Source organism: Corvus cornix, chromosome 2, assembly GCF_000738735.6.
Source record: "Corvus cornix cornix isolate S_Up_H32 chromosome 2, ASM73873v5, whole genome shotgun sequence".
NCBI classification, from domain to species: domain Eukaryota; kingdom Metazoa; phylum Chordata; class Aves; order Passeriformes; family Corvidae; genus Corvus; species Corvus cornix.
The window spans coordinates 17705608-17713975 of record NC_046333.1 but is presented as its reverse complement, the minus strand read 5'-3'; the positions used below and the strand labels follow the sequence as shown (position 1 = coordinate 17713975).

Sequence of the window (8368 nt, the reverse complement as noted above, 5' to 3'; positions counted from 1 at the left end):
GATTCCATTTTAAATATACCTGCAAAATAAAACCATCATCCCCCATCAAAATAAACTAAAGCAAGCTTGTGACTTTATAATCAGAGTTTTAAAATGTTGCCTGTCTTGGTATTTCTTGCTCTTGCCACTTAAAATTCTCAGATAAACAAAATTTACAAGCATAGTAGTTGTTCCAGGAGGTATTGCAAGATTGCAATACCAGTGTGGGCTCCTTGCAGCATCAAGAATCATTTTTATGATGGGGGGGGGGGGGGGGGGAACACAACAAGGAAAAAGAGATTTAGTATTTTTCCTTCTTGTAAATTTCTTTCTGTTTTGAGACCCTGTTTATTTTGTTTGAAGTTTTTTTAAACATGCATGACATTGTAGAAAGTTTCCATAATTTCTCATCCTCATTTACCATCAGATTACATAGATAACTGCGTCCAAGTTTAGATTCTTTTTTCTGGGCTCCTCGTGCATTTAGATTCTTGCTCAAGATATTTTTCACAGCCCGATTAGAGTGTGAAAGCTCAGTTTGTCCGAACAGAACTGCTAGTACGATGTTCCCACAGAAGACAGTCGCGTCCCTGTTCTGATAGAAACCACTCAAGCCAGCACTCTCCTTAAAAAGCAGAGAGGAAGGTTTCAGGGGCTGGGGCACACGCTGATGCCCTTCTGGCTATCTCTCCACCTGGCTGTGGCAGGAGAGCTCTTTCCCGGTGTGGAGTCAGCCGGGCCAGTGCGTGAGCGACTTCACATTATGCCCATGTAGAACTGATTTGGGAGGTTCGAAGCACAGGAGCGACACGACTAAAATGCTCCGCTTAGCTAGATGCGGCTATTAGGACGCCTAATAAATATTTATAGCCCCTCACCGAGGAGGTGATTGACAGCACGGGGGCAATCCCTACCCTGCAGCTGCAGGCAGGCAGCCGCCTCGGGGAAAGCATCCCGGGGCGGGGGTCGCGTAGAGTAGGGTGGCGTTGCTTCCGCACTCGCGGAGGGGCTTGGGACGGCCCTCGGAGTTCCACAGTTCGTGCCTTCCTCCTCAGGGGCTGCAGGCACCGCCAGGGCAGGACCCGCCCCGGCCCGCGGAGGGACGAGCGGGCCGCTGCGCGGTGCGGCCCGGCCCGGCTCCCCCCGTGGTGCGGGAGGGCGCTGCCGCAGTGACTGCGGTCCCGCGGAAAGCTGCGGAGCCGCCCGCCCCGCCGCAGCCGGGCTGCCTGCAGGTGAAGTGAAAGTCGTCGGGGGGAGAGAGGAGGAGGAGGAGGAGGCGGCTGCGGCGGCGGCGGAGGAGGAGGAGGAGAGAGCGCGCAGCCCGTCCTGCGCGCTGCAGCCGGCGGAGGCTCCGCACCGCCCCCGGCCCTCCGCGGCGGCGGCATCCCCGCTCCGCCGAAGTGAGTGGTCCCCAAGTTCGCTTTCCCGGGGAAGGGGGTGACCTTGGGGCGATCGCCCCGCGGGCAGGTGGGGCTGAGCGGGGCAGGGGTCGGCGCTGCCCCCGCCGCCGCCTCCCGGTGCCGTCAGCGGCTCGGGAAGGCGAAGGGCGGGCGGGGAGCGGTGCTCGGGCGGCTCCCGGCGCGGGGGAGGCACCGGCAGCCTGCGCGGGAGCAGCCGGGCGGCTGAGCGCCGGGTCGGGAGCGCCGCATCCTCCGGCTGGTCTGGCTGTCCCTGTGCCTGCCTGTGCCTGCGAGTCTTCTCCTTGTGAGTAAACTTAGGAATATGTCAAACTTAGAAGTTACTTATTGATAAGCGTGGAGTACTACAGAAACTGCTTTTCCCCCGAAAAACATGATGGGGGTGTGTGTGTATTGCATGCTTTGACTGTCAGAAGCTTTCCACAACAAAATGACTGTGCTTTTTGGAGGAAAAGAATCCCAACCTAAATCCTTTAAGAATGTGCAGTTTGAGTCGGCAGTTTTTCCTTTGAGCCCTGAGGACGAAAGCGCAGCTCTCCAAGCACTCCAGGTGCGGGGTCCGCAACCCTAGACCTGCTGCTCTGCTTGCAGGGACCGTGTGAGGGTATGGAAGATACTTAGTGGGGTGTTTTGCGTGTCTTTGCCCATGTGTGTGCCCTGAGGTATGATCTGCTCTCAGCCGAGAGTCAACTTTTTCTGCTGCTTCTGAAGTTCAAGCAAAACTATTGTTAGCTTCAAGAATAGCAGGATTTGGCTTGTTTGTGTTTGGCAAAGTTCAGCCCCTGCATGCAGTACTGGGCAGTGTGATGATGTCAGCTTCTCAGAATATTTAAATGTCGTGTTTAGTGCTGCATATCTGTGCTGCTGTTTAAAATCAGTCATCCTTAATGTGCTTTTATTTCCTGTTCTTTCTCTGTCCAAATGCCTTCAAAAGCCTTGTTTGGAGTTCTGCAGATGAGCGTTGCATACTGCCCAGGGATATCACCAGCTGATCGTTTGCATGTCTCTGGCTGCTCAGGAAGGCAGCCTGGACAGTCGCTCTTGCTTATTGGGGAAGCACAGACTATTAGGCAAAGCACTGCATAATATCAATCATTAAGATGCAATCTTGTAGACTTCTAGTAAACTGACTTTCTGCTTGTTAGAGATGGATATCAAACCCATATTATTTATTTTTTCCTTCTGACCTTGTGAACTGTGTGAAGTGCAGTGAGTATGCAATGCATAGGAATCTGTATCCTCTAGTTCTCTGAGAATGACATTTTTTTACAGTGACCAAGATAGATCTCTGACTAACTATACCAACTGTATTTTTATTTCATTATCTCTGTGTTCACCAAGCCAAACCTAATCTCAGATTCTTTTGATAACACCCAAACTAATGCATGCAGGAATTCCTGGGCACACAGCTGCTCATGTTGTACGTACAGTGTCCAGGATGCAGCACTGATAGTGCACAACTCTTTCTGCAGCCAGAACCTCACTGTGATTTCATACTTTGTGTACTTGGAGTTCTGACTGATGTGCATAGGCCCAGCGACTTTATATAATGCCATAGTTCAGGCGTGGATTTTAGAGAACCTTTATCCTCACATCATTGCACAATTAGAGGAGGAAGTTTAGTATTGAGTACTTTTAATGCTCCTGTGTCTGGAACTATAAATATATTTTTTTTTCCTGTATGGCAGAAAAATTATTCTAAAACTGTTTTGACAATTTGTTGTAATTCAGATTAGCTATGTTTTCTAAAGCATTCAATGTGCAACAATAAAAATGCCATTAATAAAACTCCTGTATTTGGTTACTTTTTTCTTGCCCATAAAAGCATTGCTTTTGTATTCTTATTCATCATTGGTTTTGTCAGGGCTTTTTATTTGGTTTTGTTTTGTGCCTTTTTTTTCTTAACAGATAGATGTTCTGATTAGCTAATTTGCTGTGTACCTATTTTCAGTGCTTGACATAGCAATCTCCTGTTTATCGCTTTGTGATCAATTACTGTACTGATACTCCATGTATGTAGCTTTTGGTTTAGGCTATAGGAAGAGGTGAGAAAAGTTAGCTTACCTTGTTTTTTCCCTTACCAGTGCTCTGGTAGGGCAATTTTGTTTGTTGAGTGAATAAATTCATTTCTCTTCATTGAAGGTTAAAGCTTGGCAGCTCTTTCATGTGGAGCCTTGTATAATAGGGGCAGTGGTTTTGTTGGGGCAAAGATGACGTCTAGGCTGCTTTTGGTGACAGTTTGGATTTTGTAAGGTTGCCCTTAATTGAACAGCTCTCTTGTGTTTGACATTTGCTGTGACCTCCTGCTGTAAGCAAAAGGAGACAGTTAATGATTTTGAAGCTTGTCTTTCACTCAGAGTTGAAAATGAGGATGTTATTTCTAGTTCCTGTTCTAACTCTCAGCAATGATTGAATTTTAACTTTTTTTTCCTGATATTCTATTGCATCCCTATCACACTTGAAATTTTTACAAACATACAGAAAAATTTGTGCATGTACTGAGAAGCTAGGTATTTAAAGTTTGCTTTAAAGATATAGAAGTCTTAGAGATAAAGCTAGCCCATTTTTACAATAGTTATGTTGACTAGTCAGTTAGGGTTTGCAGACTGTTGGAAGTTAAGTTAGAAGTAGTGAAGAAAGCAATGAGGAGAAAGTAGACTGTGGGTGGTAAATATGGGACTAAGAAAAAGGGCCATGCTCTGGAGCAAGAAGCAGAGGATGCAAAGCAAGCTGAGAGGGAGGAAAACTAAAGAAATTGCTGGGAAAGTGGGGTGGAACTAATGTTAGCTGCCAGGGAAAGAGAAAGAATATGGACTTTTTCTATTTGACTGATCACTTATATCAAACTGTAATGAGTTTAAAATCTCATGGAGGACGACGTCATTTTTACTTATGCCCATTCTGTATTTGACACTGTTGTGGTGGGCAGAATCTCAAGTCTATAGAGAGGAATTTTATTGCAGACCCAGCTTTGCTGGCTTGTGGTAACCAACTAAATAATTTGTGCACTACCTCAGTCCTGGGCTCTTCTACTGAAATAGTGCGTGTGACTGGTTTGTCACGGTATTTGTGTGTGCTTGCACCTCGGCAATGGAACTGAAAATGGCAACTTGAGCATTCAAAGGGTGGTTGGTGCTAACTGCTTTGTCTCATGCATAGCCCAGCTGGAATGTAAATTGCTGACCTGGGGGTGAAGGCCCTTCCAGTCCATTGCAATTACTTGAGGTTTTGGGCCTCCTCCAAAACAGTGCGTTCCAGCTAGGCATCACTGATTCTTTAATTCTGCAAAAAATAAATTGCTTTCCCTTGAATGCGTTGGGCTGTGGTGCAAAGGGACATTCCTCTGTGATACCAAACATCTCAATCCCTCTGACTGGAGGAGGTGTGGTCCTTGGTCTTGATTCAGTGAAGACTTGAACATAACACTTGACGTGATATTTATCTGTTAGTCCTTCTAGATTTGTATCCATGGATTTGGATTCACTAAAGATGTCTCAGAACTTGTATACATAGTTTATATACATGCAAGACTGCTTCTCATTTTTTTTCTTCCTCAGCACAGTTGAGTAATAGTGTTTCTTCCATTTTTTTCTCCAGTGTAAGCTGGAATTGGCTATATTCCTGAATGCCTCAGAATTCATTAAATAATGGAATGGTAGTTTTCCAAGCCAGCATGAAACGAAATAACTTGTGTACATGTGTGCACAAAAAGAAAATGCTGAGATATTTGTTGTTAACATTAAAGTATACTTTTAGATCTTGGGATAACAACATTGTCTGTCCCAGGGTGATGGGTAATGCCAGGAGAAGAAACAGGTTTTGTGTCAGGGACAAACTGCATTGGGACAGTACAGTGGTTATTCCAAGATCATCCCTTGATCGTAAATGGTGGTGGTGGTTTGGTTTTTTTTTGGTTTTACTTTTTTTTTCCCCCCTGTTTTTGTTGTTGTTGATTTTTTTTTAATTAAGGGGATATTAGAATGATTGATTGTTATCCCTGTTGTTCCAATTTCTTTGGATGGGAGAGGGAAACAAACCCTTCTGTAGTTCCTCACTTAAAATCTCTCAGGAAACCCTGAGAGGTTGGAGTATCTCCAAATTGCTTGATACAGTGTTTGGGTTTGTGCAATGTAATGGTGAGTTTGTAAAATCTTGTGGACTATGTGTTTCTTTGAAACAGGGTAGCTTTTGTATTTGTCACCATATAGGTTCTTTCCCTGTATCTCTTCCTTCTGCCTGTAGCATTATGCAACTTTTTACTCTAGGCCCCAAATTGCCTAAAATATAAGTCATAAGTCACGTGTGTGTGTGTGAGTTTCTTTTTCTTTTCTCTTTTTTTCCTTTTTTTTTCTGTTCATGCAGTATAGACTAAATCAGTTTTTAGATCTTAGGAAATGCAGTGGAAACTGTTACTTTTCTGCATCCCTTCTTTGAGTGTGGTGACACATGAAGTGGTGCCTTTGTAGAATTTGGTAGGAGTTTGGTTGAGAGCCACAGGATGATTAAGATTGACAGGGATCTCAGGAGTCCGTCTTGTACAACCTCCCAGTTCTAGCAGGCCCGCCTAAAGATGGTTGTCCAGGCGACTTTTGAGCATCTCCAAGGATGGAGATTCCAGGGCCTCTCTGGATACCCTGTGCTCAGTCAGTATTGCTAAAAAATATGTGGACTCCTTTGAGATGGAGTTTTAGAGGAGTGTTAAAATCTTTGCGATTGGCGATGAGTATTTGATGAAAGATGCAATTTAAACCAAATTAAACCCACTACAACCAAAAACTTCTGGGGTTTACTTATTGCTAAGGTGCTTTATACAGCTTTATGCTGCTCAAACTCACAAAAGCTGGCATTTTGTTCTTCAGCTTGCCTACCTGGTGCTTCCCTTTCATTCAGTTTTCTTGTGATCTCTATCCCAAAAGAATATGAGCACAAGAAACATTTAAATCCTAATTTCCTTTACAAGAATGGAGAAAGAAGCCCTGCTTGGACTACTGACTAAAGAATCCCTTAATTCTGGAAGAATGAAACTTAATCATGTCAGATTTGGGAGTTCTGGACCACAAATATCCCCACATCCTCCTGCTCCTTTCCTGGTGCAGCTGATGCTGGTGGGTGCTCCATCTATTCTGTTCCTGAGTCTGGATATGCAGTTCAGACAGACCTTTCCCTAGCTGGAGTCACAAGTCTCAGAGAAGATCTGGAAAACAAAATACATATTTATCAATTAATTTGCCATTTGTGGTGTTCACTGTGTGGCTAATGTTACTGGCCTATTCTGTACTTTCTTTAGAATACATTGAAACTATATTGCATAAATTCAGTTTTGTTGCATTGCTCAGGTATCACGTACAGCAGAGTAGGCAAGACTACTTATAATTAAGCATTTACTAATTGTTTTAAAAACTAATTGTATATAGCTTTTTGACGTAGGAAGGTTTTTGTAAGTGAAACATAGCAATACTTTTTTTCCTCATAATTGACTCACTATATTCTGTTTAAACCAGTTTTTTTCTTGCCATATTGCATAAAATAGAGTAATAGAAGGCTCTCTACAAGCATGCCAGAGCTCAGCTTCATGTTTTTGGCCATTGGGAAGCCAATGGAGAAAAGCAACAAGGTTGTCTTGGGATCATGTAAAAGAGAACATGGACTGTCAAGATAGTTAGGACTGAATATTGCTTTAGTAATGACAAGTCCTACCTTGGAAACAGCATTCTGTCTGGCAAAAGTCTAAGTTCTGTGATTAGGAAATATATTCTATCCTTTATTGCTATGACTTGGTATGGGGATTATTTGGAAAGGTTTGCTGGAAGAAGTTTCTTAAAGTTATTTGTCTTCATGTTGAAATCCATAAGGATGGATTATACCTATTTGTTATGCAGGCATGGAGTATGTAATTAGAACTTTGGCTGAACATGTATTATGCATTTAGTGAGCAAATGCTTTCCATTGTTATGTTTGTTGAGTAAACCACATTTTAGTATGGATAATCCTCTTTTAACATAATTAGAACATGGAGCTAATACTAAAACATCTTCAGTTTAAAGACAAATGGGATAGTAATAGTATGCTACTGAAGTATCACCAAAGAAATATTGAAGGAGTCGTGCTATAAGCATGACTACAAGATTTCTGTATTTCATCCTGGCACATTTCTTTCATTTTCATGTGTGGTGCTATAGTAATTATGAAGGCTTTAATTGCCTAAGGGCTTGCCAGCTTGCGTTTGCCAACTATGCTGAAATCCTGGCCAAAATCTTCAAAATCATGCAGTAAGCTGCAGTTGGCTCAGAATGGCGGATATAAATAGATGATATGGTGCTGAATTACAATTCATTATTGAAATTCAGCTAGTATCTAACAAATAGCCATAAAAAGGCAACATTTTTTCCCTAATAAGAGCTTTTAAAAGAATGCAGTATTTTTTTTTTTTATTTAGCAAAGTTAATATTTATCACAACATCGTAAGATCTAGTTCTTAGTTTAGTGACTCTTTCCAAACAAAAATATTTTTCTGTTTTTGAAAAGAGTTGTGGTCTACTATCTAGTTGGTTTCCAGTATGAACAGTTCATTATTTTATTTTGAGGTGAGGTAAAATTTGGATGAAGACAGTGCATTTTATACATAAATTGCTTTTCAAACATCTTGCTTCAGAAGTTGCATTGAAGAACTGCAGTACCTAATTGATAGTGTTTTCAAAATGATTTGTGTTGCCTCTTCCCAGTAATAAGGAAAATTTGTGCCAGATTTGAAAATGGGAAGATACAAAGGCTTGTTCACGGAATCAATTTTAACTAGTCTGTGTGTGGCTCCCTAACAGTACCTTCCAGAGGCTAGAACAACATCAAAGTCCAGTGGCATGACATGTTATGGCAAGTATGGGAAGAACTCATGGGATAAATCAGTCTGGAAGGGACCTCATAAAGTCTCTAGAGTGGCCTCCAGCAGACAGCAGGGGCAGCTATGGTGTCTG

The 8368-nt window shown here is 42.8% G+C and overlaps 1 protein-coding gene across 2 annotated transcripts in view; it reads left to right on the top strand.

Annotated features, from left to right (window-relative positions):
- The first annotated feature begins 1298 nt into the window (after window positions 1–1298).
- KIAA1217 (KIAA1217 ortholog) overlaps window positions 1299–8368 on the top strand; it is a 364008-nt gene continuing 356938 nt past the window's right edge. Inside the window, exon 1 of one of the 2 annotated variants that reach the window (XM_039548494.1) lies at window positions 1299–1379. The gene's annotated coding sequence lies outside the window, so the exon portion shown is untranslated. Of the gene's footprint in view, window positions 1380–1595; window positions 1684–8368 lie in introns of those variants that run through there. The other variant, XM_019285434.3, reaches the window with a different exon arrangement.